We start from the raw sequence: 27123 nt of genomic DNA, 5'->3' as shown, positions 1-27123 counted from the left end.
CCCCAGCAAGCTACCCAGGGGTCCACCTGTCTGCCTGGACTTGCAGTAGAGAGCCCAGGGTGCCCCATGGCCCTCCACCTAGGGGCCTCTGACCCCTGCATGCTACCCAGGGTTCCACCTCTCTCCCTGGACTTGCAGTGGAGGCCCCAGGGTGCTCCCTTGCCCTACACCTAGGGGCCTCTGACCCCAGCAAGCTACCCAGGGATCCACCTCTCTCCCTGAACTTGCAGTATAGGCCCCAGGGTGTCCCCTGGCCCTACACCTAGGGGCCTCTGACCCCAGCAAGCTACCCATGGGTCCACCTCTCTCCCTGGACTTGCAGTATAGGCCCCAGGGTGCCCCATGGCCCTCCATCTAAGGGCCTCTGACCCCTGCAAGCTACCCAGGGGTCCACCTCTCTCCCTGGACTTGCAGTAGAGGCCTCAGGGTGCCCCCTTGCCCTCCACCTAGCGGCTTCCGACCCCAGCAAGCCACCCAGGGGTCCACCTCTTTCCCTGGAGTTGCAGGTTAGGCCCCAGGGTGCCCCCTGGCCCTACACCTAGGGGCCTCTGACTACAGCAAGCTACCCAGGGGTCCATTTCTATCCCTGGACTTGCAGTATAGGCTCCAGGGTGCCTTTTACCCCTCCACCTAGGGGCCTAAGACCCCAGCAAGCTACCCACGGGTCCACCTCTCTCCCTGGACTTGCAGGATAGGCCCCAGGGTGCCCCCTGGCCCTACACCTAGGGGCCTCTGACCCCAGCCAGCTACCCAGTGGTCCACTTCTTTCCCTGGACATAAAGTATAGACCTTAGGGTGCCCCCTTGCCCTCCACCTAGAGGCCTATGACCCCAGCATGCTACCCAGGGGTCCACCTCTCTCCCTGGACTTGCAGCACAGGCCCCAGGGTGAGCCCTGGCCCTCCACCTAGAGGCCTCTGACCCCAGCAAGACACCCAGGGGTCCACCTCTCTCCCTGGACTTGCAGTAGAGGCCCCAGGGTACCCCCTGGCCTTCTACCTAGTGGCCTCTGTCCCCAGCAAGCTACCCAGGGGTCTACCTCTTTCCCTGGACATAAAGTATAGGCCTTAGGGTGCCCCCTGGCCCTCCTCCTAGTGGCCTCTGACCCCAGCATGCTACCCAGGGGTCCACCTCTCTCCCTGGACTTGCAGTAGAGGCCCCAGGGTGCCCCCTGGCCCTCCACCTAGGGGCCTCTGACCCCTGCAAATTACCCAGGGCTCCACAACTCTCCCTGGACTTGCAGTAGAGGCCCCAGGGTGCCCCCTGGCCCTCCACATAGGGGCCTCTGACCCCAGCAGGCTACCCACGGGTCCACCTCTCTCCCTGGACTTGCAGGATAGGCCCCGGGTGCCCCCTGGCCCTACACCTAGGGACCTCTGACCCCAGCAAGCTACCCAGGGGTCCACTTGTATCCCTGGACTTGCAGTATAGGCCCCAGGGTGCCCCCTGGCCCTCTACCTAGGGGCCTCTGACCCCATATAGCTACCAAGGGGTCCACCTCTCTCCCTGGACTTGCAGTATAGGCCCCAGGGTGCCCCATGGCCCTCCACCTAAGGGCCTCTGACCCCTGCAAACTACCCAGGGGTCCACCTCTCTCCCTAGACTTGCAGTAGAGGCCCCAGGGTGCCCCCTGGCCTTCTACCTAGGGGCCTCTGACCCCAGCAAGCTACGCAGGGGTCTACCTCTCTCCCTGGACTTGCAGTATAGGCCCCAGGGTGCCCCATGGCCCTCCACCTAAGGGCCTCTGATCCCTGCAAGCCAACCAGGGGTCCACCTCTCTCCCTGGACTTGCAGTAGAGGCCCCAGGGTGCCCCCTGGCCTTCTACCTAGGGGCCTCTGACCCCAGCAAGCTACCCAGGGGTCAACCTCTCTCCCTGGACTTGCAGTAGAGGCCCCAGGGTGCCCCCTGGCCTTCTATCTAGGGGCCTCTGACCCCAGCAAGCTACCCAGGGATCCACCTCTCTCCCTGGACTTGCAGTATAGGCCCCAGGGTGCCTCCTGGCCCTACACCTAGGGGCCTCTGACCCCAGCAAGCTACCCATGGGTCCACCTCTCTCCCTGGACTTGCAGTAGAGGCCCCAGGGTGCCCCCTTGCCCTCCACCTAGGGGCATCTGACCCCAGCAAGCCACCCAGGGGTCCACCTCTCTCCCTGGGCTTGCAGTAGAGGCCCCAGGGTACCCCCTGGCCTTCTACCTAGGGGCCTCTGACCCCAGCAAGCTACCCAGGGGTCTACCTCTTTCCCTGGACATAAAGTATAGGCCTTAGGGTGCCCCCTGGCCCTCCACCTAGGGGCCTCTGACCCCAGCAGGCTACCCACGGGTCCACCTCTCTCCCTGAACTTGCAGGTTAGGCCCCAGGGTGCCCCCTGTTCCTACACCTAGGGGCCTCTGACTACAACAAGCTACCCAGGGGTCCATTTCTATCCCTGGACTTGCAGTATAGGCCCTCGGTGCCCCCTGGCCCTCTACCTAGGGGCCTCCGACCCCATCAAGCTACCAAGGGGTCCACCTCTCTCCCTGGACTTGCAGTATAGGCCCCAGGGTGCCCCATGGCCCTCCACCTAAGGGCCTCTGACCCCTGCAAACTACCCAGGGGTCCCCCTCTCTCCCTAGACTTGCAATAGAGGCCCCAGGGTGCCCCCTGGCCTTCTACCTAGGGACGTCTGACCCCAGCAAGCTACGCAGGGGTCTACCTCTCTCCCTGGACTTGCAGTATAGGCCCCAGGGTGCCCCCTGGCCCTCCACCTAAGGGCCTCTGATCCCTGCAAGCCACCCAGGGGTCCACCTCTCTCCCTGGACTTGCAGTAGAGGCCCCAGGGTGCCCCCTGGCCTTCTACCTAGGGGCATCTGACCCCAGCAAGCTACCCAGGGGTCTACCTCTTTCCCTGGACATAAAGTATAGACCTTAGGGTGCCCCCTTGCCCTCCACCTAGAGGCCTATGACCCCAGCATGCTACCCAGGGGTCCACCTCTCTCCCTGGACTTGCAGCACAGGCCCCAGGGTGAGCCCTGGCCCTCCACCTAGAGGCCTCTGACCCCAGCAAGACACCCAGGGGTCCACCTCTCTCCCTGGACTTGCAGTAGAGGCCCCAGGGTACCCCCTGGCCTTCTACCTAGGGGCCTCTGACCCCAGCAAGCTACCCAGGGGTCTACCTCTTTCCCTGGACATAAAGTATAGGCCTTAGGGTGCCCCCTGGCCCTCCACCTAGTGGCCTCTGACCCCAGCATGCTACCCAGGGGTCCACCTCTCTCCCTGGACTTGCAGTATAGGCCCCAGGGTGCCCCCTGGCCCTCCACCTAGGGGCCTCTGACCCCTGCAAATTACCCAGGGCTCCACAACTCTCCCTGGACTTGCAGTAGAGGCCCCAGGGTGCCCCCTGGCCCTCCACATAGGGGCCTCTGACCCCAGCAGGCTACCCACGGGTCCACCTCTCTCCTTGGACTTGCAGGATAGGCCCCAGGGTGCCCCCTGGCCCTACACCTAGGGACCTCTGACCCCAGCAAGCTACCCAGGGGTCCACTTGTATCCCTGGACTTGGAGTATAGGCCCCAGGGTGCCCCCTGGCCCTCTACCTAGGGGCCTCTGACCCCATATAGCTACCAAGGGGTCCACCTCTCTCCCTGGACTTGCAGTAAAGGCCCCAGGGTGCCCCATGGCCCTCCACCTAAGGGCCTCTGACCCCTGCAAACTACCCAGGGGTCCACCTCTCTCCCTAGACTTGCAGTAGAGGCCCCAGGGTGCCCCCTGGCCTTCTACCTAGGGGCCTCTGACCCCAGCAAGCTACGCAGGGGTCTACCTCTCTCCCTGGACTTGCAGTATAGGCCCCAGGGTGCCCCATGGCCCTCCACCTAAGGGCCTCTGATCCCTGCAAGCCACCCAGGGGTCCACCTCTCTCCCTGGACTTGCAGTAGAGGCCACAGGGTGCCCTCTGGCCTTCTACCTAAGGGCCTCTGACCCCAGCAAGCTACCCAGGGGTCAACCTCTCTCCCTGGACTTGCAGCACAGGCCCCAGGGTGAGCCCTGGCCCTCCACATAGGGGCCCCTGACCCCAGCAAGCTACCCAGGGGTCCACCTGTCTGCCTGGACTTGCAGTAGAGAGCCCAGGGTGCCCCCTGGAGCTCCACCTAGGGGCCTAAGACCCCTGCAAGCTACCCAGGTGTCCACCTCTCTCCCTGGACTTGCAGTGGAGGCCCCAGGGTGCTCCCTTGCCCTACACCTAGGGGCCTCTGACCCCAGCAAGCTACCCAGGGATCCACCTCTCTCCCTGAACTTGCAGTATAGGCCCCAGGGTGCCCCCTGGCCCTACACCTAGGGGCCTCTGACCCCAGTAAGCTACCCATGGGTCCACCTCTCTCCCTGGACTTGCAGTATAGGCCCCAGGGTGCCCCATGGCCCTCCACCTAAGGGCCTCTGACCCCTGCAAGCTACCCAGGGGTCCACCTCTCTCCCTGGACTTGCAGTAGAGGCCTCAGGGTGCCCCCTTGCCCTCCACCTAGCGGCCTCCGACCCCAGCAAGCCACCCAGGGGTCCACCTCTTTCCCTGGACTTGCAGTAGAGGCCCCAGGGTGCCCCCTGGCCTTCTACCTAGGGGCCTCTGACCCCAGCAGGCTACCCAGGGGTCAACCTCTCTCCCTGGACTTGCAGTAGAGGCCCCAGGGTGCCCCATTGCCCTCCACCTAGGGGAATCTGACCGCAGCAAGCCACCCAGGGGTCCACATCTCTCCCTGGACTTGCAGTAAAGGCCCCAGGGTACCCCCTGGCCTTCTACCTAGGGGCCTCTGACCCCAGCAAGCTACCCAGGGGTCTACCTCTTTCCCTGGACATAAATTATAGGCCTTAGGGTGCCCCCTGGCCCTCTACCTAGGGGCCTCTGACCCCAGCAGGCTACCCACGGGTCCACCTCTCTCCCTGAACTTGCAGGTTAGGCCCCAGGGTGCCCCCTGTTCCTACACCTAGGGGCCTCTGACTACAGCAAGCTACCCAGGGGTCCATTTCTATCCCTGGACTTGCAGTATAGGCCCTCGGTGCCCCCTGGCCCGCTACCTAGGGGCCTCCGACCCCATCAAGCTACCAAGGGGTCCACCTCTCTCCCTGGACTTGCAGTATAGGCCCCAGGGTGCCCCATGGCCCTCCACCTAAGGGCCTCTGACCACTGCAAACTACCCAGGGGTCCACCTCTCTCCCTAGACTTGCAGTAGAGGCCCCAGGGTGCCCCCTGGCCTTCTACCTAGGGACGTCTGACCCCAGCAATCTACGCAGGGGTCTACCTCTCTCCCTGGACTTGCAGCACAGGCCCCAGGGTGAGCCCTGGCCCTCCACCTAGAGGCCTCTGACCCCAGCAAGACACCCAGGGGTCCACCTCTCTCCCTGGACTTGCAGTAGAGGCCCCAGGGTACCCCCTGGCCTTCTACCTAGGGGCCTCTGACCCCAGCAAGCTACCCAGGGGTCTACCTCTTTCCCCGGACATAAAGTATAGGCCTTAGGGTGCCCCCTGGCCCTCCACCTAGTGGCCTCTGACCCCAGCATGCTACCCAGGGGTCCACCTCTCTCCCTGGACTTGCAGTAGAGGCCCCAGGGTGCCCCCTGGCCCTCCACCTAGGGGCCTCTGACCCCTGCAAATTACCCAGGGCTCCACAACTCTCCCTGGACTTGCAGTAGAGGCCCCAGGGTGCCCCCTGGCCCTCCACATAGGGGCCTCTGACCCCAGCAGGCTACCCACGGGTCCACCTCTCTCCCTGGACTTGCAGGATAGGCCCCAGGGTGCCCCCTGGCCCTACACCTAGGGACCTCTGACCCCAGCAAGCTACCCAGGGGTCCACTTGTATCCCTGGACTTGGAGTATAGGCCCCAGGGTGCCCCCTGGCCCTCTACCTAGGGGCCTCTGACCCCATATAGCTACCAAGGGGTCCACCTCTCTCCCTGGACTTGCAGTAAAGGCCCCAGGGTGCCCCATGGCCCTCCACCTAAGGGCCTCTGACCCCTGCAAACAACCCAGGGGTCCACCTCTCTCCCTAGACTTGCAGTAGAGGCCCCAGGGTGCCCCCTGGCCTTCTACCTAGGGGCCTCTGACCCCAGCAAGCTACGCAGGGGTCTACCTCTCTCCCTGGACTTGCAGTATAGGCCCCAGGGTGCCCCATGGCCCTCCACCTAAGGGCCTCTGATCCCTGCAAGCCACCCAGGGGTCCACCTCTCTCCCTGGACTTGCAGTAGAGGCCACAGGGTGCCCCCTGGCCTTCTACCTAAGGGCCTCTGACCCCAGCAAGCTACCCAGGGGTCAACCTCTCTCCCTGGACTTGCAGCACAGGCCCCAGGGTGAGCCCTGGCCCTCCACATAGGGGCCCCTGACCCCAGCAAGCTACCCAGGGGTCCACCTGTCTGCCTGGACTTGCAGTAGAGAGCCCAGGGTGCCCCCTGGAGCTCCACCTAGAGGCCTAAGACCCCTGCAAGCTACCCAGGTGTCCACCTCTCTCCCTGGACTTGCAGTGGAGGCCCCAGGGTGCTCCCTTGCCCTACACCTAGGGGCCTCTGACCCCAGCAAGCTACCCAGGGATCCACCTCTCTCCCTGAACTTGCAGTATAGGCCCCAGGGTGCCCCCTGGCCCTACACCTAGGGGCCTCTGACCCCAGCAAGCTACCCATGGGTCCACCTCTCTCCCTGGACTTGCATTATAGGCCCCAGGGTGCCCCATGGCCCTCCACCTAAGGGCCTCTGACCCCTGCAAGCTACCCAGGGATCCACCTCTCTCCCTGGACTTGCAGTAGAGGCCTCAGGGTGCCCCCTGGCCTTCTACCTAGGGGCCTCTGACCCCAGCAAGCTACCCAGGGGTCAACCTCTCTCCCTGGACTTGAAGTATAGGCCCCAGGGTGCCCCATGGCCCTCCACCTAATGGCCTCTGACCCCTGCAAGCTACCCAGGGGTCCACGTCTCTCCCTGGACTTGCATTAGAGGCCCCAAGGTGCCACCTTGCCCTCCACCTAGGGGCCTCTGACCCCAGCAAGCCACCCAGGGGTCCACCTCTCTCCCTGGACTTGCAGTAGAGGCCCCAGGGTGCCCCCTGGCCTTCTACCTAGGGGCCTAAGACCCCTGCAAGCTACCCAGGTGTCCACTTCTCTCCCTGGACTTGCAGTGGAGGCCCCAGGGTGCTCCCTTGCCCTACACCTAGGGGCCTCTGACCCCAGCAAGCTACCCAGGGATCCACCTCTCTCCCTGGACTTGCAGTATAGGCACCAGGGTGCCCCATGGCCCTCCACCTAAGGGCCTCTGACCCCTGCAAGCTACCCAGGGGTCCACCTCTCTCCCTGGACTTGCAGGTTAGGCCCCAGGGTGCCCCCTGGCCCTACACCAAGGGGCCTCTGACTACAGCAAGCTACCCAGGGGTCCATTTCTATCCCTGGACTTGCAGTATAGGCTCCAGGGTGCCTTTTACCCCTCCACCTAGGGGCCTAAGACCCCAGCAAGCTACCCACGGGTCCACCTCTCTCCCTGGACTTGCAGGATAGGCCCCAGGGTGCCCCCTGGCCCTACACCTAGGGGCCTCTGACCCCAGCCAGCTACCCAGTGGTCCACCTCTTTCCCTGGACATAAAGTATAGACCTTAGGGTGCCCCCTTGCCCTCCACCTAGAGGCCTCTGACCCCAGCAAGACACCCAGGGGTCCACCTCTCTCCCTGGACTTGCAGTAGAGGCCCCAGGGTACCCCCTGGCCTTCTACCTAGTGGCCTTTGTCCCCAGCAAGATACCCAGGGGTCTACCTCTTTCCCTGGACATAAAGTATAGGCCTAAGGGTGCCCCCTGGCCCTCCTCCTAGTAGCCTCTGACCCCAGCATGCTACCCAGGGGTCCACCTCTCTCCCTGGATTTGCAGTAGAGGCCCCAGGGTGCCCCCTGGCCCTCCACCTAGGGGCCTCTGACCCCTGCAAATTACCCAGGGCTCCACAACTCTCCCTGGACTTGCAGTAGAGGCCCCAGGGTGCCCCCTGGCCCTCCACATAGGGGCCTCTGACCCCAGCAGGCTACCCACGGGTCCACCTCTCTCCCTGGACTTGCAGGATAGGCCCCGGGTGCCCCCTGGCCCTACACCTAGGGACCTCTGACCCCAGCAAGCTACCCAGGGGTCCACCTCTCTCCCTGGACTTGCAGGATAGGCCCCAGGGTGCCCTTCACCTAGGGGCCTCTGACCCCATATAGCTACCAAGGGGTCCACCTCTCTCCCTGGACTTGCAGTAAAGGCCCCAGGGTGCCCCATGGCCCTCCACCTAAGGGCCTCTGACCCCTGCAAACTACCCAGGGGTCCACCTCTCTCCCTACACTTGCAGTAGAGGCCCCAGGGTGCCCCCTGGCCTTCTACCTAGGGGCCTCTGACCCCAGCAAGCTACGCAGGGGTCTACCTCTCTCCCTGGACTTGCAGTATAGGCCCCAGGGTGCCCCATGGCCCTCCACCTAAGGGCCTCTGATCCCTGCAAGCCAACCAGGGGTCCACCTCTCTCCCTGGACTTGCAGTAGAGGCCCCAGGGTGCCCCCTGGCCCTCTACCTAGGGGCCTCTGACCCCATATAGCTACCAAGGGGTCCACCTCTCTCCCTGGACTTGCAGTATAGGCCCCAGGGTGCCCCATGGCCCTCCACCTAAGGGCCTCTGACCCCTGCAAACTACCCAGGGGTCCACCTCTCTCCCTAGACTTGCAGTAGAGGCCCCAGGGTGCCCCCTGGCCTTCTACCTAGGGGCCTCTGACCCCAGCAAGCTACGCAGGGGTCTACCTCTCTCCCTGGACTTGCAGTATAGGCCCCAGGGTGCCCCATGACCCTCCACCTAAGGGCCTCTGATCCCTGCAAGCCACCCAGGGGTCCACCTCTCTCCCTGGACTTGCAGTAGAGGCCCCAGGTTTCCCCCTGGCCTTCTACCTAGGGGCCTCTGACCCCAGCAAGCTACCCAGGGGTCTACCTCTTTCCCTGGACATAAAGTATAGGCCTTAGGGTGCCCCCTTGCCCTCCACCTAGTGGCCTCTGACCCCAGCATGCTACCCAGGGGTCAACCTCTCTCCCTGGACTTGCAGCACAGACCCCAGGGTGAGCCCTGGCCCTCCACATAGGGGCCCCTGACCCCAGCAAGCTACCTAGGGGTCCACGTGTCTGCCTGGACTTGCAGTAGAGAGCCCAGGGTGCCCCCTGGAGCTCCACCTAGGGGCCTAAGACCCCAGGAAGCTACCCAGGTGTCCACCTCTCTCCCTGGACTTGCAGTGGAGGCCCCAGGGTGCTCCCTTGCCCTACACCTAGGGGCCTCTGACCCCAGCAAGCTACCCAGGGATCCACCTCTCTCCCTGAACTTGCAGTATAGGCCCCAGGGTGCCCCCTGGCCCTACAACTAGGGGCCTCTGACCCCAGCAAGCTACCCATGGGTCCACCTCTCTCCCTGGAATTGAAGTAGAGGCCCCAGGGTGCCCCCTTGCCCTCCACCTAGCGGCCTCCGACCCCAGCAAGCCACCCAGGGGTCCACCTCTTTCCCTGGACTTGCAGTAGAGGCCCCAGGGTGCCCCCTGGCCTTCTACCTAGGGGCCTCTGACCCCAGCAAGCTACCCAGGGGTCAACCTCTCTCCCTGGACTTGCAGTATAGGCCCCAGGGTGCCCCATGGCCCTCCACCTAATGGCTTCTGACCCCTGCAAGCTACCCAGGGGTCCACCTCTCTCCCTGGACTTGCATTAGAGGCCCCAAGGTGCCCCCTGGCCCTCCACCTAGGGTCCTCTGACCCCAGCAAGCCACCCAGGGGTCCACCTCTCTCCCTGGACTTCCAGTAGAGGCCCCAGGGTACCCCCTGGCCTTCTACCTAGGGGCCTCTGACCCCAGCAAGCTACCCAGGGGTCTACCTCTTTCCCTGGACATAAAGTATAGGCCTTAGGGTGCCCCCTGGCCCTCCACCTAGGGGCCTCTGACCCCAGCAGGCTACCCACGGGTCCACCTCTCTCCCTGGACTTGCAGGTTAGGCCCCAGGGTGCCCCCTGGCCCTACACCTAGGGGCCTCTGACTACAGCAAGCTACCCAGGGGTCCATTTCTATCCCTGGACTTGCAGTATAGGCTCCAGGGTGCCTTTTACCCCTCCACCTAGGGGCCTAAGACCCCAGCAAGCTACCCACGGGTCCACCTCTCTCCCTGGACTTGCAGGATAGGCCCCAGGGTGCCCCCTGGCCCTACACCTAGGGGCCTCTGACCCCAGCCAGCTACCCAGTGGTCCACCTCTCTCTCTGGACTTGCAGTATAGGCCCTAGGGTGCCCCCTGGAGCTCCACCTAGGGGCCTAAGACCCCTGCAAGCTACCCAGGTGTCCACCTCTCTCCCTGGACTTGCAGTGGAGGCCCCAGGGTGCTCCCTTGCCCTACACCTAGGGGCCTCTGACCCCAGCAAGCTACCCAGGGATCCACCTCTCTCCCTGGACTTGCAGTATAGGCCCCAGGGTGCCCCTGGCCCTACACCTAGGGGCCTCTGACTCCAGCAAGCTACCCATGGGTCCACCTTTCTCCCTGGACTTGCAGTATAGGCCCCAGGGTGCCCCCTGGCCTTCTACCTAGGGACCTCTGACCCCAGCAAGCTACCCAGGGGTCAACCTCTCTCCCTGGACTTGCAGGAGAGGCCCCAGGGTGCCCCCTTGCCCTCCACCTAGGGGCCTCTGACCCCAGCAAGCCACCCAGGGGTCCACCTCTCTCCCTGGACTTGCAGTACGGGCCCCAGGGTACCCCCTGGCCTTCTACCTAGGGGCATCTGACCCCAGCAAGCTACCCAGGGGTCTACCTCTTTCCCTGGACATAAAGTATAGACCTTAGGGTGCCCCCTTGCCCTCCACCTAGAGGCCTATGACACCAGCAAGCTACCCAGGGGTCCACCTCTCTCCCTGGACTTGCAGCACAGGCCCCAGGGTGAGCCCTGGCCCTCCACCTAGAGGCCTCTGACCCCAGCAAGACACCCAGGGGTCCACCTCTCTCCCTGGACTTGCAGTAGAGGCCCCAGGGTACCCCCTGGCCTTCTACCTAGGGGCCTCTGTCCCCAGCAAGCTACCCAGGGGTCTACCTCTTTCCCTGGACATAAAGTATAGGCCTTAGGGTGCCCCCTGGCCCTCCACCTAGGGGCCTCTGACCCCTGCAAATTACCCAGGGCTCCACAACTCTCCCTGGACTTGCAGTAGAGGCCCCAGGGTGCCCCCTGGCCCTCCACATAGGGGCCTCTGACCCCAGCAGGCTACCCACGGGTCCACCTCTCTCCCTGGACTTGCAGGATAGGCCCCAGGGTGCCCCCTGGCCCTACACCTAGGGACCTCTGACCCCAGCAAGCTACCCAGGGGTCCACTTGTATCCCTGGACTTGCAGTATAGGCCCCAGGGTGCCCCCTGGCCCTCTACCTACGGGCCTCTGACCCCATGTAGCTACCAAGGGGTCCACCTCTCTCCCTGGACTTGCAGTATAGGCCCCAGGGTGCCCCATGGCCCTCCACCTAAGGGCCTCTGACCCCTGCAAACTACCCAGGGGTCCACCTCTCTCCCTAGACTTGCAGTAGAGTCCCCAGGGTGCCCCATGGCCTTCTACCTAGGGGCCTCTGACCCCAGCAAGCTACGCAGGGGTCTACCTCTCTCCCTGGACTTGCAGTATAGTTCCCAGGGTGCCCCATGGCCCTCCACCTGAGGGCCTCTGATCCCTGCAAGCCAACCAGGGGTCCACCTCTCTCCCTGGACTTGCAGTAGAGGCCCCAGGGTGCCCCCTGGCCTTCTACCTAGGGGCCTCTGACCCCAGCAAGCTACCCAGGGGTCAACCTCTCTCCCTGGACTTGCAGCACAGGCCCCAGGGTGAGCCCTGGCCCTCCACATAGGGGCCCCTGACCCCAGCAAGCTACCCAGGGGTCCACCTGTCTGCCTAGACTTGCAGTAGAGAGCCCAGGGTGCCCCCTGGAGCTCCACCTAGGGGCCTAAGACCCCTGCAAGCTACCCAGGTGTCCACTTCTCTCCCTGGACTTGCAGTGGAGGCCCCAGGGTGCTCACTTGCCCTACACCTAGGGGCCTCTGACCCCAGCAAGCTACCCAGGGATCCACCTCTCTCCCTGGTCTTGCAGTATAGGCACCAGGGTGCCCCATGGCCCTCCACCTAAGGGCCTCTGACCCCTGCAAGCTACCCAGGGGTCCACTTCTCTCCCTGGACTTGCAGTAGAGGCCTCAGGGTGCCCCCTTGCTCTCCACCTAGCGGCCTCCGACCCCAGCAAGCCACCCAGGGGTCCACCTCTTTCCCTGGACTTGCAGGAGAGGCCCCAGGGTGCCCCCTGGCCTTCTACCTAGGGGCCTCTGACCCCAGCAGGCTACCCACGGGTCCACCTCTCTCTCTGGACTTGCAGGTTAGGCCCCAGGGTGCCCCCTGGCCCTACACCTAGGGGCCTCTGACTACAGCAAGCTACCCAGGGGTCCATTTCTATCCCTGGACTTGCAGTATAGGCTCCAGGGTGCCTTTTACCCCTCCACCTAGGGGCCTAAGACCCCAGCAAGCTACCCACGGGTCCACCTCTCTCCCTGGACTTGCAGGATAGGCCCCAGGGTGCCCCCTGTCCCTACACCTAGGGGCCTCTGACCCCAGCCAGCTACCCAGTGGTCCACCTCTTTCCCTGGACATAAAGTATAGACCTTAGGGTGCCCCCTTGCCCTCCACCTAGAGGCCTATGACCCCAGCATGCTACCCAGGGGTCCACCTCTCTCCCTGGACTTGCAGCACAGGCCCCAGGGTGAGCCCTGGCCCTCCACCTAGAGGCATCTGACCCCAGCAAGACACCCAGGGGTATACCTCTCTCCCTGGACTTGCAGTAGAGGCCCCAGGGTACCCCCTGGCCTTCTACCTAGTGGCCTCTGTCCCCAGCAAGCTACCCAGGGGTCTACCTCTTTCCCTGGACATAAAGTATAGGCCTTAGGGTGCCCCCTGGCCCTCCTCCTAGTGGCCTCTGACCCCAGCATGCTACCCAGGGGTCCACCTCTCTCCCTGGACTTGCAGTAGAGGCCCCAGGGTGCCCCCTGGCCCTCCACCTAGGGGCCTCTGACCCCTGCAAATTACCCAGGGCTCCACAACTCTCCCTGGACTTGCAGTAGAGGCCCTAGGGTGCCCCCTGGCCCTCCACATAGGGGCCTCTGACCCCAGCAGGCTACCCACGGGTCCACCTCTCTCCCTGGACTTGCAGGATAGGCCCCGGGTGCCCCCTGGCCCTACACCTAGGGACCTCTGACCCCAGCAAGCTACCCAGGGGTCCACTTGTATCCCTGGACTTGCAGTATAGGCCCCAGGGTGCCCCCTGGCCCTCTACCTAGGGGCCTCTGACCCCATATAGCTACCAAGGGGTCCACCTCTCTCCCTGGACTTGCAGTATAGGCCCCAGGGTGCCCCATGGCCCTCCACCTAAGTGCCTCTGACCCCTGCAAACTACCCAGGGGTCCACCTCTCTCCCTAGACTTGCAGTAGAGGCCCCAGGGTGCCCCCTGGCCTTCTACCTAGGGGCCTCTGACCCCAGCAAGCTACGCAGGGGTCTACCTCTCTCCCTGGACTTGCAGTATAGGCCCCAGGGTGCCCCATGGCCCTCCACCTAAGGGCCTCTGATCCCTGCAAGCCAACCAGGGGTCCACCTCTCTCCCTGGACTTGCAGTAGAGGCCCCAGGGTGCCCCCTGGCCTTCTACCTAGGGGCCTCTGACCCCAGCAAGCTACCCAGGGGTCAACCTCTCTCCCTGGACTTGCAGTAGAGGCCCCAGGGTGCCCCCTGGCCTTCTTTCTAGGGGCCTCTGACCCCAGCAAGCTACCCAGGGATCCACCTCTCTCCCTGGACTTGCAGTATAGGCCCCAGGGTGCCCCCTGGCCCTACACCTAGGGGCCTCTGACCCCAGCAAGCTACCCATGGGTCCACCTCTCTCCCTGGACTTGCAGTAGAGGCCCCAGGGTGCCCCCTTGCCCTCCACCTAGGGGCATCTGACCCCAGCAAGCCACCCAGGGGTCCACCTCTCTCCCTGGACTTGCAGTAGAGGCCCCAGGGTACCCCCTGGCCTTCTACCTAGGGGCCTCTGACCCCAGCAAGCTACCCAGGGGTCTACCTCTTTCCCTGGACATAAAGTATAGGCCTTAGGGTGCCCCCTGGCCCTCCACCTAGGGGCCTCTGACCCCAGCAGGCTACCCACGGGTCCACCTCTCTCCCTGAACTTGCAGGTTAGGCCCCAGGGTGCCCCCTGTTCCTACACCTAGGGGCCTCTGACTACAACAAGCTACCCAGGGGTCCATTTCTATCCCTGGACTTGAAGTATAGGCCCTCGGTGCCCCCTGGCCCTCTACCTAGGGGCCTCCGATCCCATCAAGCTACCAAGGGGTCCACCTCTCTCCCTGGACTTGCAGTATAGGCCCCAGGGTGCCCCATGGCCCTCCACCTAAGGGCCTCTGACCCCTGCAAACTACCCAGGGGTCCCCCTCTCTCCCTAGACTTGCAATAGAGGCCCCAGGGTGCCCCCTGGCCTTCTACCTAGGGACGTCTGACCCCAGCAAGCTACGCAGGGGTCTACCTCTCTCCCTGGACTTGCAGTATAGGCCCCAGGGTGCCCCCTGGCCCTCCACCTAAGGGCCTCTGATCCCTGCAAGCCACCCAGGGGTCCACCTCTCTCCCTGGACTTGCAGTAGAGGTCCTAGGGTGCCCCCTGGCCTTCTACCTAGGGGCATCTGACCCCAGCAAGCTACCCAGGGGTCTACCTCTTTCCCTGGACATAAAGTATAGACCTTAGGGTGCCCCCTTGCCCTCCACCTAGAGGCCTATGACCCCAGCATGCTACCCAGGGGTCCACCTCTCTCCCTGGACTTGCAGCACAGGCCCCAGGGTGAGCCCTGGCCCTCCACCTAGAGGCCTCTGACCCCAGCAAGACACACAGGGGTCCACCTCTCTCCCTGGACTTGCAGTAGAGGCCCCAGGGTACCCCCTGGCCTTCTACCTAGGGGCCTCTGACCCCAGCAAGCTACCCAGGGGTCTACCTCTTTCCCTGGACATAAAGTATAGGCCTTAGGGTGCCCCCTGGCCCTCCACCTAGTGGCCTCTGACCCCAGCATGCTACCCAGGGGTCCACCTCTCTCCCTGGACTTGCAGTATAGGCCCCAGGGTGCCCCCTGGCCCTCCACCTAGGGGCCTCTGACCCCTGCAAATTACCCAGGGCTCCACAACTCTCCCTGGACTTGCAGTAGAGGCCCCAGGGTGCCCCATGGCCCTCCACATAGGGGCCTCTGACCCCAGCAGGCTACCCACGGGTCCACCTCTCTCCCTGGACTTGCAGGATAGGCCCCTGGGTGCCCCCTGGCCTTCTACCTAGGGGCCTCTGACCCCAGCAAGCTACGCAGGGGTCTACCTCTCTCCCTGGACTTGCAGTATAGGCCCCAGGGTGCCCCATGGCCCTCCACCTAAGGGCCTCTGATCCCTGCAAGCCAACCAGGGGTCCACCTCTCTCCCTGGACTTGCAGTAGAGGCCCCAGGGTGCCCCCTGGCCCTCTACCTAGGGGCCTCTGACCCCATATAGCTACCAAGGGGTCCACCTCTCTCCCTGGACTTGCAGTATAGGCCCCAGGGTGCCCCCTGGCCTTCTACCTAGGGGCATCTGACCCCAGCAAGCTACCCAGGGGTCCACCTCTCTCCCTAGACTTGCAGTAGAGGCCCCAGGGTGCCCCCTGGCCTTCTACCTAGGGGCCTCTGACCCCAGCAAGCTACGCAGGGGTCTACCTCTCTCCCTGGACTTGCAGTATAGGCCCCAGGGTGCCCCATGACCCTCCACCTAAGGGCCTCTGATCCCTGCAAGCCACCCAGGGGTCCACCTCTCTCCCTGGACTTGCAGTAGAGAGCCCAGGTTTCCCCCTGGCCTTCTACCTAGGGGCCTCTGACCCCAGCAAGCTACCCAGGGGTCTACCTCTTTCCCTGGACATAAAGTATAGGCCTTAGGGTGCCCCCTTGCCCTCCACCTAGTGGCCTCTGACCCCAGCATGCTACCCAGGGGTCAACCTCTCTCCCTGGACTTGCAGCACAGACCCCAGGGTGAGCCCTGGCCCTCCACATAGGGGCCCCTGACCCCAGCAAGCTACCCAGGGGTCCACCTGTCTGCCTGGACTTGCAGTAGAGAGCCCAGGGTGCCCCCTGGAGCTCCACCTAGGGGCCTAAGACCCCAGGAAGCTACCCAGGTGTCCACCTCTCTCCCTGGACTTGCAGTGGAGAACCCAGGGTGCTCCCTTGCCCTACACCTAGGGGCCTCTGACCCAAGCAAGCTACCCAGGGATCCACCTCTCTCCCTGAACTTGCAGTATAGGCCCCAGGGTGCCCCCTGGCCCTACACCTAGGGGCCTCTGACCCCAGCAAGCTACCCATGGGTCCACCTCTCTCCCTGGACTTGAAGTAGAGGCCCCAGGGTGCCCCCTTGCCCTCCACCTAGCGGCCTCCGACCCCAGCAAGCCACCCAGGGGTCCACCTCTTTTCCTGGACTTGCAGTAGAGGCCCCAGGGTGCCCCCTGGCCTTCTAACTAGGGGCCTTTGACCCCAGCAAGCTACCCAGGGGTCAACCTCTCTCCCTGGACTTGCAGTATAGGCCCCAGGGTGCCCCATGGCCCTCCACCTAATGGCTTCTGACCCCTGCAGGCTACCCAGGGGTCCACCTCTCTCCCAGGACTTGCATTAGAGGCCCCAAGGTGACCCCTGGCCCTCCACCTAGGGTCCTCTGACCCCAGGAAGCCACCCAGGGGTCCACCTCTCTCCCTGGACTTGCAGTAGAGGCCCCAGGGTACCCCCTGGCCTTCTACCTAGGGGCCTCTGACCCCAGCAATCTACCCAGGGGTCTACCTCTTTCCCTGGACATAAAGTATAGGCCTTAGGGTGCCCCCTGGCCCTCCACCTAGGGGCCTCTGACCCCAGCAGGCTACCCACGGGTCCACCTCTCTCCCTGAAACTTGCAGGTTAGGCCCCAGGGTGCTCCCTGTTCCTACACCTAGGGGCCTCTGACTACAGCAAGCTACCCAGGGGTCCATTTCTATCCCTGGACTTGCAGTATAGGCCCTCGGTGCCCCCTGGCCCTCTACCTAGGGGCCTCTGACCCCATCAAGCTACCAAGGGGTCCACCTCTCTCCCTGGACTTGCAGTATAGGCCCCAGGGTGCCCCATGGCCCTCCACCTAAGGGCCTCTGACCCCTGCAAACTACCCAGGGGTCCACCTCTCTCCCTAGACTTGCAGTAGAGGCCCCAGGGTGCCCCCTGGCCTTCTACCTAGGGACATCTGACCCCAGCAAGCTACGCAGGGGTCTTCCTCTCTCCCTGGACTTGCAGTATAGGCCCCAGGGTGCCCCATGGCCCTCCACCTAAGGGCCTCTGATCCCTGCAAGCCACCCAGGGGTCCACCTCTCTCCCTGGACTTGCAGTAGAGGCCCCAGGGTGCCCCCTGGCCTTCTACCTAGGGGCATCTGACCCCAGCAAGCTACCCAGGGGTCTACCTCTTTCCCTGGACATAAAGTATAGACCTTAGGGTGCCCCCTTGCCCTCCACCTAGAGGCCTATGACCCAAGCATGCTACCCAGGGGTCCACCTCTCTCCCTGGACTTGCAGCACAGGCACCAGGGTGAGCCCTGGCCCTCCACCTAGAGGCCTCTGACCCCAGCAAGACACCCAGGGGTCCACCTCTTTCCCTGGACATAAAGTATAGGCCTTAGGGTGCCCCCTGGCCCTCCACCTAGTGGCCTCTGACCCCAGCATGCTACCCAGGGGTCCACCTCTCTCCCTGGCCTTGCAGTAGAGGCCCCAGGGTGCCCCCTGGCCCTCCACATAGGGGCCTCTTACCCCAGCAGGCTACCCAGGGGTCCACCTCTCTCCCTAGACTTGCAGTATAGGCCCCAGGGTAACCCCTGGCCTTCTACCTAGGGGCCTCTGACCCCAGCAAGCTACGCAGGGGTCTATCTCTCTCCCTGGACTTGCAGTATAGGCCCCAGGGTGCCCCATGGCCCTCCACCTAAGGGCCTCTGATCCCTGCAAGACACCCAGGGGTCCACCTCTTTCCCTGGACATAAAGTATAGGCCTTAGGGTGCCCCCTGGCCCTCCACCTAGTGGCCTCTGACCCCAGCATGCTACCCAGGGGTCCACCTCTCTCCCTGGCCTTGCAGTAGAGGCCCCAGGGTGCCCCCTGGCCCTCCACATAGGGGCCTCTGACCCCAGCAGGCTACCCAGGGGTCCACCTCTCTCCCTAGACTTGCAGTAGAGGCCCCAGGGTAACCCCTGGCCTTCTACCTAGGGGCCTCTGACCCCAGCAAGCTACGCAGGGGTCTACCTCTCTCCCTGGACTTGCAGTATAGGCCCCAGGGTGCCCCATGGCCCTCCACCTAAGGGCCTCTGATCCCTGCAAGCCACCCAGGGGTCCACCTCTCTCCCTGGACTTGCAGTAGAGGCCCCAGGGTGCCCCCTGGCCTTCTACCTAGGGGCCTCTGACCCCAGCAAGCTACCCAGGGGTCTACCTCTTTCCCTGGACATAAAGTATAGGCCTTAGGGTGCCCCTTGCCCTCCACCTAGTGGCCTCTGACCCCAGCATGCTACCCAGGGGTCAACCTCTCTCCCTGGACTTGCACCACAGGCCCCAGGGTGAGCCCTGGCCCTCCACCTAGGGGCCCCTGACCCCAGGAAGCTACCCAGGGGTCCACCTGTCTCCCTGGACTTGCAGTAGAGAGCCCAGGGTGCCCCCTGGAGCTCCACCTAGGGGCCTAAGACCCCAGCAATCTACCCAGGTGTCCACCTCTCTCCCTGGACTTGCAGTGGAGGCCCCAGGGTGCTCCCTTGCCCTACACCTAGGGGCCTCTGACCCCAGCAAGCTACCCAGGGATCCACCTCTCTCCCTGGACTTGCAGTATAGGCCCCAGGGTGCCCCCTGGCCCTACACCTAGGGGCCTCTGACCCCAGCAAGCTACCCATGGGTCCACCTCTCTCCCTGGACTTGCAGTATAGGCCCCAGGGTGCCCCATGGCCCTCCACCTAAGGGCCTCTGACCCCAGCAAGCCACCCAAGGGTCCACCTCTCTCCCTGGACTTGCAGTAGAGGCCCCAGGGTACCCCTGGCCTTCTACCTAGGGGCCTCTGACCCCAGCAAGCTACCCAGGGGTCTACCTCTTTCCCTGGACATAAAGTATAGGCCTTAGGGTGCCCCTTGGCCCTCCACCTAGGGGCCTCTGACCCCAGCAGGCTACCCATGGGTCCACCTCTCTCCCTGGACTTGCAGGTTAGGCCCCAGGGTACCCCCTGGCCCTACACCTAGGGGCCTCTGACCCCAGCAAGCTACCCAGGGGTCCATTTCTATCCCTGGACTTGCAGTATAGGCTCCAGGGTGCCTTTTACCCCTCCACCTAGGGGCCTAAGACCCCAGCAAGCTACCCACGGGTCCACCTCTCTCCCTGGACTTGCAGGATAGGCCCCAGGGTGCCCCCTGGCCCTACACCTAGGGGCCTTTGACCCCAGCCAGCTACCCAGTGGTCCACCTCTCTCTCTGGACTTGCAGTATAGGCCCTAGGGTGCCCCCTGGAGCTTTACCTGGGGGCCTAAGACCCCAGTAAGCTACCCAGGTGTCCACCTCTCTCCCTGGACTTGCAGTAGAGGCCCAAGGGTGCCCCCTTGCCCTACACCTAGGGGCCTAAGACCCCTGCAAGCTACCCAGGTGTCCACCTCTCTCCCTGGACTTGCAGTGGAGGCCCCAGGGTGCTCCCTTGCCCGACACCAAGGGGCCTCTGACCCCAGCAAGCTACTCAGGGATCCACCTCTCTCCCTGGACTTGCAGTATAGGCCCCAGGGTGCCCCCTGGCCGTACACCTAGGGGCCTCTGACCCCAGCAAGCTACCCATGGGTCCACCTCTCTCCATGGACTTGCAGTACAGGCCCCAGGGTGCCCCCTGGCCCTACACCTAGGGGCCTCTGACCCCAGCAAGCTACCCATGGGTCCACCTCTCTCCCTGGACTTGCAGTTTAGGCCCCAGGGTGCCCCATGGCCCTCCACCTAAGGGCCTCTGACCCCTGCAAGCTACCCAGGGGTCCACCTCTCTCCCTGGACTTGCAGTAGAGGCCCCAGGGTGCCCACTGGCCTTCTACCTAGGGGCCTCTGACCCCAGCAAGCTACCCAGGGGTCAACCTCTTTCCCTGGACTTGCAGTATAGGCCCCAGGGTGCCCCATGGCCCTCCACCTAAGGGCCTCTGACCCCTGCAAGCCACCCAGGTGTCCACTTCTCCCTGGACTTGCAGTAGAGGCCCCAGGGTACCCCCTGGCCTTCTACCTAGGGGCCTCTGGACCCAGCAAGCTACCCAGGGGTCTACCTCTTTCCCTGGACATTAAGTATAGGCCTTAGGGTGCCCCCTGGCACTCCACCTAGGGGCCTCTGACCCCAGCAGGCTACCCACGGGTCCACCTCTCTCCCTGAACTTGCAGGTTAGGCCCCAGGGTGCCCCCTGGCCCTACTCCTAGGGGCCTCTGACCCCAGCATGCTACCCAGGGGTCCAACTCTCTCCCTGGACTTGCAGCACAAGCCCCAGGGTGAGCCCTGGCCCACCACATAGGGGCCTCTGACCCCAGCAAGCTACCCAGGGGTCCACCTGTCTCCCTGGACTTGCAGGATAGGCCCCAGGGTGCCCCCTGGCGCTACACCTAGGGGCCTCTGACCCCAGCAAGTTACCCAGGGGTCCACCTCTCTCCCTGGACTTGCAGGATAGGCCCCAGGGTGCCCCCTGTCCCTCCACCTAGGGGCCTCTGACCCCAGCAAGTTACCCAGGGGTCCACCTCTCTCCCTGGACTTGCAGGATAGGCCCCAGGGTGCCCCCTGGCGCTACACCTAGGGGCCTCTGACCCCAGCAAGCTACCCAGTGGTCCACCTCTCACCCTGGACTTGCCTAATAGGGCCTAGGGTGCCCCCTGGAGCTCCACCTAGGGGCCTAAGACTCCTGCAAGCTACCCAGGTGTCCACCTCTCTCCCTGGACTTGCAATGGAGGCTCCAGGGTGCTCCCTTGGCCTCCACCTAGGGGCCTCTGACCCCAGCAAGCTACCCAGTGGTCCACCTCTCACCCTGGACTTGCAGTATAGGCCCTAGGGTGCCCCCTGGAGCTCCACCTAGGGGCCTAAGACACCAGCAAGCTACCCTGTTGTCCACCTCTCACCCTGGACTTGCAGTATAGGCCCTAGGGTGCCCCCTGGAGCTTCACCTAGGGGCCTCTGACCCCAGCAAGCTACCCAGGGGTCCACCTGTCTCCCTGGACTTGCAGTAGAGAGCCCAGGGTGCCGTCTGTCCCTCCACCTAGGGGCCTCTGACCCCAGCAAGCCACCCAGGGGTCCACCTCTTTCCCTGGACATAAAGTATAGGCCTTAGGGTGCCCCCTGGCCCTCCACCTAGTGGCCTCTGACCCCAGCATGCTGCCCAGGGGTCCACCTCTCTCCCTGGACTTGCAGTAGAGGCCACCGGGTGCCCCCTGGCCCTCCACCTAGGGGCCTCTGACCCCTGCAAGTTACCCAGGGCTCCACAACTCTCCCTGGACTTGCAGTAGAGCCCCCAGGGTGCCCCCTGGCCCTCCACATAGGGGCCTCTGACCCCAGCAGGCTACCCACGGGTCAACCTCTCTCCCTGGACTTGCAGGATAGGCCCCAGGGTGCCCCCTGGCCCTACACCTAGGGACCTCTGACCCCAGCAAGCTACCCAGGGGTCCACCTCTCTCCCTGGACATAAAGTATAGGCCTTAGGGTGCCCCCTTGCCCTCCACCTAGTGGCCTCTGACCCCAGCATGCTACCCAGGGGTGAACCTCTCTCCCTGGACTTGCAGCACAGGCCCCAGGGTGAGCCCTGGCCCTCCACATAAGGGCCCCTGACCCCAACAAGCTACCCAGGGGTCCACCTGTCTCCCTGGACTTGCAGTAGAGAGCCCAGGGTGCCCCCTGGAGCTCCACCTAGGGGCCTAAGACCCCAGCAAGCTACCCAGGTGTCCACCTCTCTCCCTGGACTTGCAGTGGAGGCCCCAGGGTGCTCCCTTGCCCTACACCTAGGGGCCTCTGACCCCAGCAAGCTACCCAGGGATCCACCTCTCTCCCTGGACTTGCAGTATAGGCCCCAGGGTGCCCCCTGGCCCTACACCTAGGGGCCTCTGACCCCAGCAAGCTACCCATGGGTCCACCTCTCTCCCTGGACTTGCAGTATAGGCCCCAGGGTGCCCCATGGCCCTCCACCTAAGGGCCTCTGACCCCTGCAAGCTACCAAGGGGTCCACCTCTCTCCCTGGACTTGCAGGTTAGGCCCCAGGGTGCCCCCTGGCCCTACACCTAGGGGCCTCTGACTACAGCAAGCTACCCAGGGGTCCATTTTTATCCCTGGACTTGCAGTATAGGCTCCAGGGTGCCTTTTACCCCTCAACCTAGGGGCCTTAGACCCCAGCAAGCTACCCACGGGTCCACCTCTCTCCCTGGACTTGCAGGATAGGCCCCAGGGTGCCCCCTGGCCCTACACCTAGGGGCCTCTGACCCCAGCCAGCTACCCAGTGGTCCACCTCTCTCTCTGGACTTGCAGTATAGGCCCTAGGGTGCCCCCTGGAGCTCCACCTAGGGGCCTAAGAACCCAGCAAGCTACCCAGGTGTCCACCTCTCTCCCTGGACTTGCAGTAGAGGCCCAAGGGTGCCCCCTTGCCCTCCACCTAGGGGCCTAAGACCCCTGCAAGTTACCCAGGTGTCCACCTCTCTCCCTGGACTTGCAGTATAGGCCCCAGGGTGCCCCCTGGCCCTACACCTAGGGGCCTCTGACCCCAGCAAGCTACCCATGGGTCCACCTCTCTCCCTGGACTTGCAGTATAGGCCCCAGGGTGCCCCATGGCCCTCCACCTAAGGGCCTCTGACCCCTGCAAGCTACCCAGGGGTCCACCTCTCTCCCTGGACTTGCAGTAGAGGCCCCAGGGTGCCCCCTTGCCCTCCACCTAGCGGCCTCCGACCCCAGCAAGCCACCCAGGGGTCCACCTCTCTCCCTGGACTTGCAGTAGAGGCCCCAGGGTGCCCCCTGGCCTTCTACCTAGGGGCCTCTGACCCCAGCAAGCTACCCAGGGGTCAACCTCTCTCCCTGGACTTGCAGTATAGGCCCCAGGGTGCCCCATGGCCCTCCACCTAAGGGCCTCTGACCCCTGCAAGCTACCCAGGGGTCCACCTCTCTCCCTGGACTTGCAGTAGAGGCCCCAGGGTGCCCCCTTGCCCTCCACCTAGGGGCCTCTGACCCCAGCAAGCCACCCAGGGGTCCACCTCTCTCCCTGGACTTGCAGTAGAGGCCCCAGGGTACCCCCTGGCCTTCTACCTAGGGGCCTCTGACCCCAGCAAGCTACCCAGGGGTCTACCTCTTTCCCTGAACATATAGTATAGGCCTTAGGGTGCCCCCTTGCCCTCCACCTAGGGGCCTCTGACCCCAGTAGGCTACCCACTGGTCCACCTCTCTCCCTGTACTTGCAGGTTAGGCCCCAGGGTGCCCCCTGGCCCTACACCTAGGGGCCTCTGACTACAGCAAGCTACCCAGGGGTCCATTTCTATCCCTGGACTTGCAGTATAGGCTCCAGGGTGCCTTTTGCCCCGCCACCTAGGGGCCTAAGACCCCAGCAAGCTACCCACGGGTCCACCTCTCTCCCATTGACTTGCAGGATAGGCCCTAGGGTGCCCCCTGGCCCTACACCTAGGGGCCTAGGGGCCTCTGACCCCAGCCAGCTACTCAGTGGTGCACCTCTCTCTCTGGACTTGCAGTATAGGCCCTAGGGTGCCCCCTGGAGCTCCACCTAGGGGCCTAAGACCCCAGCAAGCTACCTAGGTGTCCACCTCTCTCCCTGGACTTGCAGTAGAGGCCCAAGGGTGCCCCCTTGCCCTCCACCTAAGGGCCTCTGACCCCAACAAGCTACCCAGGGGTCCACCTCTCTCCCTGGACATGCAGTATATGCTCCAGGGTGCCTTTTGCCCCTCCACCTAAGGGCCTAATACTCAAGCAAGCTACCCAGGGGTCCACATCTCTCCCTGGACTTGCAGTAGAGGCCCCAGGGTGCCCACAGGCCCTCCACCTAGGGGCCTCTGACCCCTACAAGCTACCCAGGGTTCCACCTCTCTCTCTGGACTTGCAGTATAGGTCCCAGGGTGCCTCCTTGCCCTCCACCCAGGGGCCTCTGACCCCAGCAACTTACCCAGGGGTCCACAACTCTCCCTGGACTTGCAGAAGAGGCCCCAGGGTGCCCCCTGGCCCTCCACCTAGGGGCCTCTGACCCCTGCAAGCTACCCAGGGGTCCACCTTTCTCCCTGGACTTGCAGTATAGACTCCAGGGTGCCTTCTGCCCCTCCACCTATGGGCCTAAGACCCCAGCAAGCTACCCAGGGCTCCACAACTCTCACTGGACTTTTAGTGGAGGCCCCAGGGTGCCCCCTGGCCCTCCACCTAGGGGCCTCTGACCCCTGCAAGCTACCCAGGGGTCCACTTCTCTCCCTGGACTTGCAGTAGAGGCCCAAGGGTGCCCACAAGCCCTCCACCTAGGGGCCTCTGACCCCTGCAAGTTAATCAGGGGTCCACCTCTCTCCCTGGACTTGCAATTTAGGCCCGAAGGTCCCCCTGGCCCTCCACCTAGGGGCCTCTGACCACAGCAAGCTACCCCGGGGTCCACCTGTCCCCCTGCACATGCAGTAGAAAGCCCAGGGTGCCCCCTGTCCCTCCACCTAGGGGCCTCTGACCACAGCAAGTTACCCAGGGGTCCACCTCTCACCCTGGACTTGCAGTATAGGCTATAGGGTGCCCCCTGGAGCTCCTCTTAGGGGCCTAAGACCCCAGCAAGCTACCCAGGGGTCCACCTCTCTCCCTGGACTTGCAGTAGAGGCCCCAGGGTGCCCTCTTGCCCTCCACCTAGGGGCCTCTGACCCCTACAAGCTACCCAGGGGTCCACATCTCTCCCTGGACTTGCAGTAGAGGCCCCAGGGTGCCCCCTGGCCCTCAACCAGTGGGCTTCTGACCCCAGCAAGTTACCCAGGGTCCACCTCTCACCCTGGACTTGCAGAATAGGCCCCAGGGTGCCCCCTTGCCCTACACCTAGGGGCCTCTGACCCCAGCAAGCCACCCAGGGGTCCACCTCTCTCCCTGGACTTGCAGTAGAGGCCACAGGGTGCCCCCTGGCCTTCTACCTAGGGGCCTCTGACCCCAGCAAGCTACCCAGGGGTCTACCTCTCTCCCTGAACTTGCAGTGTAGGCCCCAGCGTGCCCCATGGCCCTCCACCTAAGGGCCTCTGACCCCTGCAAGCTACCCAGGGGTCCACCTCTCTCCCTGGACTTGCAGTAGAGGCCCCAGGGTGCCCTCTTGCCCTCCACCTAGGGGCCTCTGACCCCTGCAAGCTACCCAGGGGTCCACTTCTCTCCCTGGACTTGCAGTAGAGGCCCCATGGTGCCCCCTGGCTTTTACCTAGGGGCCTCTGACCCCAGCAAGCTACAAAGGGGTCTACCTCTTTCCCTGGACATAAAGTATAGGCCTTAGGGTGCCCCCTGTCCCTCCACCTAGTGGCCTCTGACCCCAGCATGCTACCCAGGGGTCCAACTCTCTCCCTGGACTTTCAGCACAAGCCCCAGGGTGAGCCCCGGCCCTCCACATAGGGGCCCCTGACCCCAGCAAGCTACCCAGGGGTCCACCTCTCTCCCTGGACTTGCAGTAGAAGCCCCAGGGTGGCCCCTGGCCCTCCACCTAGGGGCCTCTGACCCCTGCAAATTACCCAGGGCTCCACAACTCTCCCTGGACTTGCAATAGAGGCCCCAGGGTGCCCCCTGGCCCTCCACATAGGGGCCTCTGACCCCAGCAGGCTACCCACGGGTCCACCTCTCTCCCTGGACTTGCAGGATAGGCCCCAGGGTGCCCCCTGGCCATACACCTAGTGACCTCTGACGCCAGCAAGCTACCCAGGGGTCCACTTGTATCCCTGGACTTGCAGTATAGGCCCCAGGGTGCCCCCTGGCCCTCTACCTAGGGGCCTCTGACCCCATATAGCTACCAAGGGGTCCACCTCTCTCCCTGGACTTGCAGTATAGGCCCCAGGGTGCCCCATGGCCCTCCACCTAATGGCCTCTGACCCCTGCAAACTACCCAGGGGTCCACCTCTCTCCCTAGACTTGCAGTAGAGGCCCCAGGGTAACCCCTGGCCTTCTACCTAGGGGCCTCTGACCCCAGCAAGCTACGCAGGGGTCTACCTCTCTCCCTGGACTTGCAGTATAGGCCCCAGGGTGCCCCATGGCCCTCCACCTAAGGGCCTCTGATCCCTGCAAGCCACCCAGGGGTCCACCTCTCTCCCTGGACTTGCAGTAGAGGCCCCAGGGTGCCCGCTGGCCTTCTACCTAGGGGCCTCTGAACCCAGCAAGCTACCCAGGGGTCTACCTCTTTCCCTGGACATAAAGTATAGGCCCTAGGGTGCCCCCTTGCCCTCCACCTAGTGGCCTCTGACCCCAGCATGCTACCCAGGGGTCAACATCTCTCCCTGGACTTGCAGCACAGGCCCCAGGGTGAGCCCTGGCCCTCCACATAGGGGCCCCTGACCCCAGGAAGCTACCCAGGGGTCCACCTGTCTCCCTGGACTTGCAGTAGAGAGCCCAGGGTGCCCCCTGGAGCTCCACCTAGGGGCCTAAGATCCCAGCAATCTACCCAGGTGTCCACCTCTCTCCCTGGACTTGCAGTGGAGGCCCCAGGGTGCTCCCTTGCCCTACACCTAGAGGCCTCTGACACTAGCAAGCTACCCAGGGATCCACCTCTCTCCCTGGACTTGCAGTATAGGCCCCAGGGTGCCCCCTGGCCCTACACCTAGGGGCCTCTGACCCCAGCAAGCTACCCATGGGTCCACCTCTCTCCCTGGACTTGCAATATAGGCCCCAGGGTGCCCCATGGCCCTCCACCCAAGGGCCTCTGACCCCAGCAAGCTACCCAGGGGTCAACCTCTCTCCCTGGACTTGCAGTATAGGCCCCAGGTTGCCCCATGGCCCTCCACCTAATGGCCTGTGACCCCTGCAAGCTACCCAGGGGTCCCTGTCTCTCCCTGGACTTGCATTAGAGGCCCCAAGGTGCCCCCTTGCCCTCCACCTAGGGGCCT

Source organism: Danio rerio, chromosome 8 (assembly GCF_052040795.2).
Source record: "Danio rerio strain M-AB ecotype USA chromosome 8, GRCz13ab, whole genome shotgun sequence".
Taxonomy (NCBI): domain Eukaryota; kingdom Metazoa; phylum Chordata; class Actinopteri; order Cypriniformes; family Danionidae; genus Danio; species Danio rerio.
This window is presented reverse-complemented; position numbering follows the sequence as displayed.